The sequence below is a fragment of the Pongo abelii genome, chromosome 2 (genome assembly GCF_028885655.2).
Source record: "Pongo abelii isolate AG06213 chromosome 2, NHGRI_mPonAbe1-v2.0_pri, whole genome shotgun sequence".
NCBI lineage: Eukaryota > Metazoa > Chordata > Mammalia > Primates > Hominidae > Pongo > Pongo abelii.
The window spans coordinates 125,298,384-125,312,142 of NC_085928.1; the positions used below are offsets into that span (position 1 = coordinate 125,298,384).

The 13,759-nt window shown below is 39.6% G+C and overlaps 1 protein-coding gene across 18 annotated transcripts in view; it reads right to left on the minus strand.

Moving 5' to 3' along the window:
- RBMS3 (RNA binding motif single stranded interacting protein 3) overlaps window positions 1–13,759 on the minus strand; it is an 861,233-nt gene that overhangs the window by 654,205 nt on the left and 193,269 nt on the right.

A 13,759-nucleotide genomic window follows, 5' to 3' on the forward strand; every position in this document is an offset into this window, starting at 1 on the left:
AAACTAAACTACAACTTGCATTTAGTGAACAAGAATAAAGACTGCCACTACTCAAGCAGTCTGGGGATTATTGCTATTGTTTTATTTGGGGCCCACTTCCCTAGTCCCAGCCAGTGTTTATCAGCACAGAGAACTTTAGAAGCAACGAACATACTTTTGCTCAGCATATTTATCACCATCCAACTCAATGTAAAATTCAACTTTGGCCAGATGGGAGATGCTGAATCAAGATAGTGAGTGGGACCTGCACTGCCTGGTAATCTGATCATGGAGTCAGAATGTATTTAAGGATGCCCAGTTCACATAAAAATTATGCCTAAGGATGTTCAACACATTGTGAACATCCCTCAACAGTTCACTCTCTGTGACAAAACATTTGTTCAGGTACTTAATGCCAGTGAATAGGCAGCAAACATAAAGCCAAGTGCAGTTCTGCAGCAGAAGAGTGACTTTTTTCCCCATTTTTTCCTTGTTAAGTTTATAAACTTGTCTTATCAGAGGTTGAGATCGCCATTACAGCAATCTCAAGGGTGGAATGTTTTAACAGAGAAAATAAAAAAAGCCAAACTAATGGCAAAGAAGAAAAATGAGAACCCATGGCTAAGAGATATACCTGGGCAATAAGAGGGGAAGAGAAGACAGTGAGAGTCAGATCTTCCATACACTTTTATTTTTTGCTTGTCTAGAGGGAGCACCAAACTGATTCTGCTGTTATGTCTTCACTGTTTTTCCTAAGGTAGGATAATTCTCCAAAAGGATTCAATTAAATAAAACTTGTAAATTTTAAAAAATCAAGAGAGGATTCCTTTCAAATTCTCAAATCAATACTGAGGCAAACTGCCTGATGATGTGTCTACATAAATGGGAGGGAGACATCAGGTCTGCAAGTTCTTTCTGTAAGAAAATAGTAGTATCTTATTGCAACAGAAAAATTTGGGGCCAGGTGCAGTGAGTAACGCCTGTAATCCCAGCACTTTGGGAGGCTAAGGCGGGTGGATCACGAGGTCAGGAGATCGAGACCATCCTGGCTAACACGGTGAAACCCCGTCTCTACTAAAAATACTAAAATTAGCTGGGCATGGTGGCGGTTGCCTGTAGTCCCAGCTACTCGGGAGGCTGAGGCAGGAGAATGGCATGAGGCAGAGCTGGCAGTGAGCCGAGATCGCGCCACTGCACTCCAGCCTGGGCGACAGAGCGAGAGTCTGTCTCAAAAAAAAAAAAAAAAAATTTTTGCCAGTGCACAGATTGGCGGCGGGGGACAAAGTGGTGTTTCAATGCCAAATTCTCTAACTCTCTAATTACAGTGTTTCTTTAACGTGGCCTTCCTGGACACCAAACTTGGGTTTTACATTGCAGTGATAAAAAAAAAGATAAACAGTCAAATCTAAGCTCATACACCTTTATTCAGTGAGTTATTCATGCAACAAATATTTATGGTGCATCTATATGTCATGGACTCTTCTAGGTGCTAAAAATCTGGCAATGAATAAAACACACAAAAGTTTATACTTTTCTGAAGCTGACATTCTATTACAGAGTCAGACAACAAGGAAACCATTTATTTCTCTATCCTGAGTGATTTTAGAATATGGAGATAAATAAAGCATGTAAAGGTATATGAAAAGCTAGGGGTAAAGGGAGTGGTGACACACATGTATTTTTTAATATACACACATACACATACACACACGTGTGTGTATGTATATGTGTGTGTGTGTGTGTGTGTAGACGGTTTGGTTGAGGAAGTTATTTCTGATGGAGTGACATTTCATCAGAGACCTGAATAAATAAACCAAACATAAATGAGGGTGGGAGTGGTAGGAAAAATGTTTGGGTTCTCTTAGCCTAAGAAATAGGTAAGAGGCCAGCACTGTTAGAACGCAGTAAATTAGGAGAGAAGAAGGTAACAGAAGAGAAGCAAGGTTGTGTGGATATTTATAAAAGCTTCTTCTTTTACTTTGAACGAGATGCAAAACTTTTGGAAGGTTTGTAGCAGGAAAGCATGGCACGAATTTACAGATATTTTATTTATTTATTTATTTATTTATTTTATATTTTTTAGTAGAGACGGGGTTTCACCCTGTTACCCAGGATGGTCTCGATCTCCTGACCTCGTGATCCACCCATCTTGGCCTCCCAAAGTGCTGGGATTACAGGCGTGAGCCACTGCGCCTGGCCATATATACATTTTAAAACGTTTACTCTGGCTGCACGGTGGAGAACAGATTGTAGGGAGGCAGGGATATAAGCAGGTTTAGCGGTTAAAGATGTATTGCCATACCATAGGCAGGCAGTTATGTAGGTTTGGGCCAGGATTATAGAGACGGAAATGTGAGAAATGGTCAAGTAGAGCCATTGATATTTGCTGATAAATTCTATGTGACAGGTGAGAAAAAAGGGGACAATCAAAGTTTTAGCTAAATCAGTGAGAAAGATGGAGTTGTTTTTTCTTTGTGATTGTAAAGACTGAAAGTAAAGCAGGTTTGGGGAAAATAATGACTTGTTTTGAACATGTTAACTTTGGAATTCCTATTTAACATCCAAAGTGAAAATGCAGTTTTTAGTTTTTTATAACCTGGAGTTCAGGTTAGAAGTCAACCATAGTGATACAAATTTGAGAATCATCATGATACAGGTGATATTGAAAGAAGCAAATTTATATATGCTCCTTAAAGAAATGAGTGAAGATAAAGATATCCAGAGATCCAAGGACTGAGCGCCAGAATCCCCTAGAATTGAAATAAGGGAAATCAAGCTGGCGAGATTGAGAAGGGGTAACTGGTAAGCAATGAGGACATAAGAGAAGACTGTCTCACAATCCAAGTTTTAAAAAGAAGAGTTGATCAAGGGTATCAAATGTTACCAAGATTTTAAAGTAAAATGAAAAATGGGAATGGTCCATTGGCTCTGGCAACATAAAGATCTTTGATGACGTTGACAAAAATCATTTTGCTGGAGTAGTGGAGATGAAAACATGATTGAAGTGGCTTTAGGAGAGAACAGGAAGAAAGGAAGTGGAAACAGTGAGTAGAGACTTCTCATTTATTGAGTTTGCTTTAAAATGGGGCGGAGATTAGGCAGTCACTGAAAATGAAATGGAGCCAAGAGCTTTTTTTCTCTTAAGATGGGAAGCATTGTAGCATGTCTGTATGCTGGTAGAAATAATTCAGTTGAAAAAGGAAAAAATGACTGATGTTTCAGGAGAGCAACAACTGCTGCTTTGTATAGGGAAGAGGTATGTGATCCAGTGCACAAGTAGAAGAGATGATCTTTGCTACGAAGGACCCTCATGATTCATCCACAGTAACATGAAAGAAAGAAGAGTATAAGGATATAGATGTTGGTAGTATGGAAGGGTTGGGAGGTATTATAGTGGGATTGTTTTGAAGTTCTCTTTCCATTGATTCTCTGTTTTTAATGAAATAGTAAAGTTAACAGCTGGAATAAATATTGAAGAGCAGAAAGGAGAGAAAATGTACAAAATAGTCGTCATTACCGAGTGGGAGAATAAACAGACTAGAAAAATATAATAGGTTGTGTGGCAGCACCGAGAACCCACTTAAGGTAAGTGAGTGGTCATGCTGTTAAAATGAGACTGTTAAGCAGGATAGAGTGTTTTTCTCCAGCTCTGTTCAGGTGTGTACATGCAGGTAAAACAAAAGTCAATTGGATATACCAGAATTAGTATTTTACCAGAGTCATTCAAAGGAAGAAGAGAGAGGGACAACCAAGTTTATATAAGGAAGGGTATAAGGATACAGACATTGGTAGTTTGGAACAGTTTTTCATGAAATAATGGCTTTTCACGAAATCTAAGCAGAGTATAAAGAGATGCTGGGACATGAGGAAAATGAGCAACAAAGAAAAAATAATAGATGCAATACTTCATAACGAGATTAAAAAAAGTGTTGAGCTGCTAAAATAGGAACAAATGACCCAAAAGTAAGATGCCTGAGATAGGAATTATGAAGGCTTTTTAGTAATTGGTAATGAGAGAGTCTAGGATATGTCCATTGCATGTGTAGCTGAGGTAGAATATGAATAAAATAAATGGAGGAGAAGAAGCCAAAGAATGGAGAGGCCGCGGTGCAAAAATTTCCAAGAATATGGCAAGGTCAGTATAGGATACAGCGAATAAAGTAAGGAGAGGTAGTGAGTGACATAGCCCAAAGACCCACAAGACTCATAGAGGGGGGTTGCACAGAAGATGGAATGAGAATGATCTGAAACTACAATAAAGAAGGCCCATTGGCACCAGCAGGTATGCTCCCCCAATTTGAGGTGGCTTAGAGGAAGTAGTGTCTTCTGGGGTATCCAAGTCTGAATTTGAGTCAAACAGTGAAACCAAGAAATTCAGGAAAATTTGAGGATAAAGGAGATTTTATATATGACTGAGTTCCAGAGGGCCCAAGGGAAGGGATTGGTTGTGGGGTCAGAAATGGGAGTGGACATATCTGTGGGGATTAGAGCCTGAGTGCTAACCAGACAGTCCTGGGAGTCCTGTGGTAATAGGATTAGTTGTGAAGGTCTGCTGGGCATTAAAAACAACTGTGGTCACTTTAGCATGTGCTCCAGAATAGCCTGCCAGAACAATCTGGTTAATTTTTCTCTTTAAGGGGTTTATTTTCTGATCATCTTTCAGAATGGCAAATACTAAACACCATCAGGTAATGTTGGACTAACCACTCACTGAAGAGTATCTATTGTTTAGTCTTTACCTTTTTACCTTCCTGTCACACACAACAGGCAGGAAACGGGGTGTCAAAGATGAGGAGGTTTGTTCGGCAACACATTTCGTTTTTAACCCCAGGAGTTATAAGATCATACATCTCTGCTCCAAAAGCACTGATTTGGACAGCTGGAATTGTGGTGACAAGAAACGTACGTTAATACTTTTTCATTTAACCAGAACAAGGTAATCTGAGCCAACTAAAAAGCATTTCTCTCTTCCCCACTCAAAACACTGAGGAATGTCAGAGGCCCTCAGGGAGTGAGGATGCTTTATGCAGAGCGGCCTGGGAAGGCCGGAAACCACTTATTGGCTTTACCGCTCTAAACCTCTGAAACACTCATGTCTCTTCTCAGACCTTTATATTTAGACTCCAGACATCCTTGAGTCACACTTGCTATATTAATACAATTAAGGCATCAAATTATCAGTATCTGTAGCAAAACTTCTCTCCCTGTTTTACAACACAGGTAGTTTCAATAAAAAGTTTTAGACCAGAAAAGAGGAGCTGTAGGCCTTTATTTCACTTCACTACTCCTTTTCAAATCATGTCAGATGTTATTTCCTACATCTGGAATCTTTCTGGCTTATTATTATTATTGGTGTATATGCTTTACTTCTTAAGCAAGGTTAGAATTCCATCTTCATGTTCAGATTCTCTTCCACTAGAATTGCTTTCTTTCTTTTTTTTTTTTTTTCCTGAGACAGAGTCTCACTCTGATGCCCAGGCTGGAGTATAGTGGTGCGATCACGGCTCACAGCAGCCTCAACCTCCCGGGTTCAAGAGATGCTCCCACCTCAGCCTCCCTATTGGTTGAGACTATGGGCACATCTCACCATGCCTGGCTAATTTTTGTATTTTTTGTAGATATGCTATTTCACCATGTTGCCCCAGATGGTCTTGAACTCCTGGGCTAAAACAATCTACCTGGCTTGGCCTCCCAAAGTGCTGGGATTACAGGCATGAGCCACTGTGCCCAGCTCTCTTCCATTATAATTTCATCATTACCAACCACCTCAGGTAACGGTTTATTTCAAAATTTGGTGAGTAAAGAAATACTTATTGTATAGTTAACATATACTGGTTGCTCACTATGGGCTGAGTACTTCACGCTTTGCCTTTTCAATCTTTATAGTAATTCTATGAGTTAAATAATAGTATTGCCCACATTTTACAGCTAAAGACACTGAAAACTTACGGTCACCGAAAACTTATGATCCAGGATCATATTTTTAGTAGGTAGAAGAGCAAAAATTTGAACCTGGATAGTCAGAGTACAGATCACACATTTTCTTAGCTACTACAATACATTGCCAGGTACTAAGTGAGGTGCCAGGGAATGAAGTTGAATAAGATGAATGACCTAAAAGAGTTCATAAGCTAGTATGGAACTGGATATTTTACGCTAAGAATATATCCCTATTCCTTGGCTCCCAAGTGTACATCCACATACAACAGTTTGAGTCTGAACCACAGTAAACTTAACTAGCCATCTGCATTGATTTTTTTTTTACCGTTCTTGACAAATCAATTTACAAGTGTCATGGAAGAAATATTAAGATTACAGAAATAACTTTCTTCAGCTTTTTTCCCCGTTTTCAAGGGGTAAGTAGCATTAGGAAAGACTGATAGCCAAAATATTTGCATTCAATATCAGTGGCAAAATCAAAAAGGACAGCTCTGCATTGTAATTCTTCCTACATAGACAAGTGGTGAGAGAAACCAAGCTAGTCTAATCAGAGGAATATTTCCACTCAAGTGTCAATTCTTATGATCAAAAAACATAATTTTTAACTTATTTATGGATTCACATTGGTAATCGCTATCTTGGAAAAGATCACCTTCCCAGTATAAGTAGTGTCCTAAAAATAAAAGGCATTGTTATTTTAACAGAATACGTCATCTATGACCTTGTTGCCCTAGAGGCTGCTTGTGGGGCCTGAAAAGCCAGAGCACAGGTGAAGGGTATACTTCCCCAAGTCATGCTCTTTGACAGTTACACCTGGCCCATTGAACAAGCAAACAGGTTTTCTCATTTTGCTTGTTTCATTTCCTGATCAGAGGGGTCATTCATAATATGTACATACAGATGAGCTTATGAGTATGTGTGGCTTGTTCATTAATCAACCCAGATGTTGTTAATTTGCTTAAATAGGGTTATAAAAAGAAATAGGGGAAAAAATAAAAAATCCAGGATGTCTCATCTCTGGATTCTATATTAAAACTGTAAAGAACAACTTTGTTAGTTTAAGCGGTGGTAGTATAGAAAGGGGATATAAACGAAAAATAAAATACTGAATTGCCACATATTTAGAGTCTGTGTTAAAATTGGAAAGATGTTAGATGACTTTATAATTTCGGTATTGCTTCTTAAAGTCAAAACAACGTGTTGCTTCCAGGATTTTGGTGAACACAGCAGTGTGAGTTTCAGTGCTTCGGTGCTCATAGAAGAATTTCAAATACTTCAGAGCATTCGTTTTCATGGAACCCTTCCTCTCCCCCACACATAATGGGCACATTTCTTAAGTGAGGCAATTTAAATACTAAAGCAACAGACAAAACCTTGCAACACTGAAGAGGCAGGAAGTAGTAAGCGTTGAGGAAGAAATCAATACTGCACAAATCCATGCTTTTACATATACATTATTACCTATGTGGGAGCATTCATGGTATTGTGTGCTGCAGAATAACTGCTCTCTGCTTCCATTTACTATCCATGAAGCAAACTCCCCAAGGAAGATGTTAGTCTTCTACTGAAGGTAGCTAATGTTTAACTGGAAATGAAATTTTCATTGTTTTTGACTAAGACAACATGGGAACTAAACGTCTTTCAAAAATTCCACATTTTACCTCCATGTGTGCCTTGTTTGTAGAAACATCTGGACTTTGTGAGAATTATAAGCCTTCAGAATGTCTTCATTAGGGGTATGATTCTATTCAAAACTGCAAGGAAATGCCTGTCTACTCACAATATTTACTCAACACTATGATACTGATTTTTCATCAGAAGTTTCCTGATTCCCCAGTTAAGGAAAAAAGAAAGAGATAGACAGGGAAGGAAAGAAAGATAGAAGCTGTTCCTACGCTAGGCCCTGTTTTCTTTCAGGAAAGGAAGAGGAATCTGGTTCGACAGCCAACACAGAATACCAAACACATGAGGTGATGTTAATAACAATAACAAAAAGACAAAAATGAACTCATCACTTCCACCCAGGTGCCACATATGTGATGTCTGACCCAGATAGAGTCATTAGCTAAGGGAACAAAATAAACCTCTCTAGTTAGAGCAATAGGGCAGGGGCAGATATGTTAAAGGTTAGCATAGTAGATTAAAAGATAAAGATTTCTGAATAATGTGCTGCTGACACTAATTTTCTGCAAAGTGGTAGAAAAAGCACTACTTCAGCTCTTTTTACATTATTTCTTCACTTGAGGATAATTGTGCTGTTTTTACATACAAAGATGGCACTGTGAAACTCTCTTCAGCATCCCTTACCCCTACTTCAGGATAATAACAATACAGGGATCTATCCAAACCTCAAAACCAACCCTATTTCTGTAGGCTGGTAGGTTACAGCTAGAAGAGTGCGTTATTACCTTAGTAGAGAAAAAAGGTAGCACATACCATTGGTCCAATTAACACTATGCTCAAGCTTTCTGGACCACTTCACCAGGTAGGATGTTGATAAGTATTTAGTACTTAACACTTCCTTGCTTCTCTCATAGGCTCACGATTTCCAGAGGTGTTGAAGAATGATTGCAGGAAAGTGACTATCATACTATGGAACCCAAACTACTACTTGTCAGTGCCAGTGGAGAGCAGGGGGTCATATGACCTCTCCCCTTTCTGGATCTTTCTCTCATACTCACTTCCTCACAGGTCCAAGAGGTGAGAAAAAAATAAAATGAATTTCCACAAGGCAAATTACAAATGGCACTTTTTGCACATGATGTATCATATGGAGTATCGAGAGACACAGGAGAGAAGATTTAACACCTTATTTCATCTATGGTGGCACAGTATGTAGTTTAGAGCACTACTTTTGAATTATCTGAGATGAAGCACCACTTTTCTCCAATCCATCATGAACGGAAATGTGTTCCTACAGTTCCTGACTCATATGTAGTTCATGTCACATGCAATTCCACACTACACTCAAAGTGGTCTATACGTTGTTCAATAGGACAGGGCCAATAATCACACATTTACTTCCAGTTTCTGTATTTATCATAGACTAGTGACAAATAATTCACAAATTGGCATCAATCTGTGGACTACACTTTGAATACCACTGATTTTGACTATGGGATTTGAGCCTCACTGACGTGCCCTAATACTGGCTCCCTCCTTTGCTTACAAATGTGTGTGACATGGCAATTCACCTAATCCCTCTATGACTCAGTTTCCTTATCTGCGAAATGGTAACAAAACAATACTTACCTCACAGACTTGTTGTGATAATTAAAATTAGTTAACACATGCAATGCAACTTACCACAACTAGAACAATACCAAGCACATTATAAGCATTACATTTTAGATTTTTTACAGTTATGCCACTTTAACTTACATGGCTGGCTTTGCAACTGGTATACATCAAAATATGTAGAGCAGCATATAAAAGATAGTAGAAAATACTGGCATTCCTTGCCTTGCCAATAACCATATTTATAATAAGCTGAAGTTATAAAAATTACAGGATATTTTTAAGAAATGTCCTGTACTTTTTATAACGTTAGCTTATTATAGATGTACGTGTGTGTGTGTGTGTGTGTGTGTGAGATTTCCCTACTAAATATCTACTAGATTCTCACTATTCTTTATTCTTTAACCTGGCTGAAAGGCCTTGAATAATATAGTACCCACTATTCATTTTAAGCTTCATAAAAGCCACAAATTTTCCTTCCCCTTTTCTCTTCTTGCAAATCCTCATACTCTTTTGCTCTTTCCCCCTGTCAGAAGTGTCCTCCCTCGGGGTTTCTGCAAAGCAAATTCATTCTATTTCTTCAGGTTTCAGTTGAAAGGCCATTTTTTAAGAGTGTCCTTCCTGACTATGCTGACTAAATTAAGTCATCCTCATTATTTTATATTCCCACCCCTTGCTTATTTCCTTTAAAGCTCTGATCACAGACTGAAATGATTTATTAATGTGTTGTTTGTCTAGCTCAATGTGGATCAAGGCAGCACCTGTCATCTTCGCTGATAAATCTCATAACCAGCTTGATACCTGGTATATAGTATATTCAGCAAATACTTGGTTGGTCAATGAGGTTGACATGGCTTCGCTGTGTCCCCACCAAAATCTCATCTTGAATTCCCACTTGTTGTGGGAGGGACCTGGTGGGAGGCAACTGAATCATAGGGACAGGTCTTTCCCATGCTGCTCTCATGATAGTGAGTAAGTCTTATGAGATCTGATAGTTTTAAAAAGAGGAGTTTCCCTGTACTGCCGCCATGTGAGACGTGCCTTTCACCTTTTGCCATGATTGTGATGCCTCCCCAGCCATGTGGAACTGTAAGTCCAATAAAACTCCTTCTGTAAACTGTCCAGTCTTAGGTATGTCTTTATCAGCAGCATGAAAATGGATTAATACAGAGGCAAATTTCTCTATTAATCTAAAATAAAAGACCCATTTTTTTCTAGTTACTCTAACTTCTTCTCAACTTAAAAAATTCTCTAATTCAATCATGTATTCGAGATTTATTGGATTACAGCTACATATCAGAACTCTTAGGCAAAAGAGGTTAGAATAATACATTGAGTCACTGCTTTTAAGAATTAGAGAAATACCATTTAACAAATTACCCTTATAAAATGTGACTTGCACTATATGTGAGGGCCTATGTCCCTGCATTCCTGTATGTACGTATATATGTGTGTTCGGTGCTCAGGAAACTCAAGAGGAAAGCACAGAAAATGGCAAAAGGAGTTTTACCATGGAAGATCCAAAGAAGGCTGTAAGTTTGAGATTGACCTCAAAGGAAAATCTCTCTGCAGACAAGATAGAGATAATGCTCTGGAGGCTGAGAAAGTTAAGTCAGCAAACTTGTTTCAAAGGTTATAGAAATCAAATGAGAGACAGTCTCCCAAATACCATTGAGCTTATTTGGAAAATAAATTAAGTATATTCCCATATGAATGCATTTTGGTTTTATATTTTTTTGTTTTAATTTTGACATCACACTTAATGATTAGGAATGATCTCTGGAAAAAATCATTTTAAGATTTTCAATACAATTCTGTTTTATCAAAGACAGAATATACAACCCAATCAGATCTGCAACTAGAAGAATATATATCAGGAGAAAATGTATATTAAAAATAATCATCTGAACATATGCACTTGGATGTTTACCTTTACTTATAACAGCTAATACCATTTGGCTGGCTGGTAAATATGAATAAAACTTTATAGCTGCACATTGATATGCTTTTCAGAATTACTTCATCAACATTATCTCATTTAATAATCACAATACCTCTATGGAATAGACAGGTTTTTTTTTTATGTTTTATTTTTTTGAGACAGAGTCTCGCTCTGTTGCCCAGGCTGGAGTGCAGTGGCGTGATCTCGGCTCACTGCAAGCTCCGCCTCCCAGGTTCATGCCATCCTCCTGCCTCAGCCTCCTGAGTAGCTGGGACTACAGGTGCACGCCACCATGCCCGGCTAATTTTTTGTATTTTTAGTAGAAACGGGGTTTCACTGTGTTAGCCAGGATGGTCTCAATCTCCTGACCTCGTGATCCACCCTCCTGGGCCTCCCAAAGTGCTGGGATTACAGGCGTGAGCCACCGTGCCCGGCCTGAAATAGACAGGTATTTTTATCTCTATTTCACAGTCCAAGCAGCTGATAGAGAACTGTTAAAGGACTTGTCCAAGATCTCAAAGCTAGTTAGAGGCAGACAGAGGCAAATTAGAGATAAAATCTCAGTAGTTTTTCCATTATAACTTTTTGCTTTCCCTAGCAACCAATGCTTAATAAGAGGAATTGGGGCTGTTATATATTAAGGTTATAATATCAGGAATTGGATCAATATACACAGGCTGATTAAAAATACAGGTAGCAAGAGCCATTTTATTCTAGTAAGATTCTTGCTAAAAGACTAGTTTTGGTAACATTTTAAAGACAACAACCACTTTTTTGCAGATGATTAGGATGAAACCCTTAACACATGCATTAACAATAATGAGCACCAAACCCAGTATTGGGGGTCATATATCAGTTTGCCCAATATCTGTCATGGCAGTGCTTCTCTGATATAGGAGCATGGCTGGACAAAGGGATGACTGCCCTGCTTACAGTGATTGGTTGAGAGGTGGGCACACACGGTCCAACGTCAGGCCAATTAACTTCTCCTTTGGACTTGTAATGGAACTCTTGGAAAGGAATACCTCTCTCGTTTAGAGATAAGCTGCTCAGAGGGCCATGCGATCTTGAAGCTGGCAGCCAACATGGAGGTAAAGGAAGATTCACTGAGAAAATGGATGCAACCGAGTCAGGTAGGCAGCAGGATCATAAGGGAAAGAGGACATTGATAAGGAGGTGGAAGGCAAAAATTCATCGCAGTTTGGCCTAGATGTGGTTTTCAACCTTGGCTTCTTGTTAGTATCATTGGGGAGCCTCTAAATATCCCAACATGCAGGCCTCACCTGAGACCGGTTAAATCAGACACTTTTCCTCTGTTCACGCTCATGTTCACGCCCAGCACATCCGAAAACCAGTGGTTTCCTGAAGTCCCCCTGCTTTGGTAGAGGCTCTGCTGCTATAGCAGGAATTGCTCATTAACTTCTAAGAAGTGGAGCCACTAAGGAAGAAGTCAACAAAAGACCCATAAAGAGGCTGACTTTAGCAAATAGCATTACATATTGTGCCTTTTTTCCTTTTCTTTTTTTTTTTTTTTTTTTTTCTGAGACAGAGTTTTGCTCTTGTCACCCAGGCTAGAGTGCAATGGCATGATCTCAGCTCACCGCATCCTCCGCCTCCCAGACTCAAGTGATTTTCCTGCCTCAGCCTCTTGAGTAGCTGGGATTACAGGCATCTGCCACCACGTCTGGCTATTTTTTTTGTATTTTGTTGTTGTTGTTGTTGTTTGAGACATAGTCTCGCTCTGTCACCAGGCTGGAGTGCAGTGGCGCGATCTCGGCTCACTGCAACCTCCGCCTCCCGGATTCAACAATTCTCCTGCCTCAGCCTCCTGAGTAGCTGGGACTACAGGCGCCCGCCACCACGCCAGCTAATTTTTTGTATTTTTAGTAGAGATGGGGTTTCACCATATTAGCCAGGATGGTCTCCATCTCCTGACCTCGTGATCTGCCCACCTCGGCCTCCCAAAGTGCTGGGATTACAGGCGTGAGCCACTGTGCCTGGCCATTTTTTTGTATTTTTTAGTAGAGACGAAGTTTCACCATGTTGGTCAGGCTGGTCTTGAACTGCTGACCTCAGGTGATCCACCCGCCTCAGTCTCCCAAAGTGCTGGGATTACAGGCGTGAACCACCACACCCGGCCCACATTGTGTCTTTTTAACTGCTCCCGTGAAACATTCAGAATCACCACCCTGCTGCTGCTTTACATATGGATAGGGGTAAGGGCAATCAAAGGGGTAAATGGAAAGCCAATTTATTTTTATTTTTTTATTTCCAACTTTTAAGTTGAGGGATATATGCACAGGATGTGCAGGTGTGTTACACTGTTAAACGTGTGCCAGAGTGGATTGCTGCAGAAATTATCCCATCACTTAGGTATTAAGGCCACGATCCATTAGCTATTCTTCCTGATGCTCCTCCCACCCCCCACCCTCTGACAAGACCCAGTGTGTGTTGTTCCCCCATCATGTGTCCATGTGTTCTCATCATTTAGCTGCCACTTATAAGTGAGAACACATGGTATTTGGTTTTCTGTTTCTGCATTAGCTTGCTAGGGATAATGGCCTCCAGTTCCATTCATGTCCCTGCAAAGGACATGATCTCATTCCTTTTCATAGTATTCCATATTGTATATGTACGACATTTTCTTTATTTAATCCATCA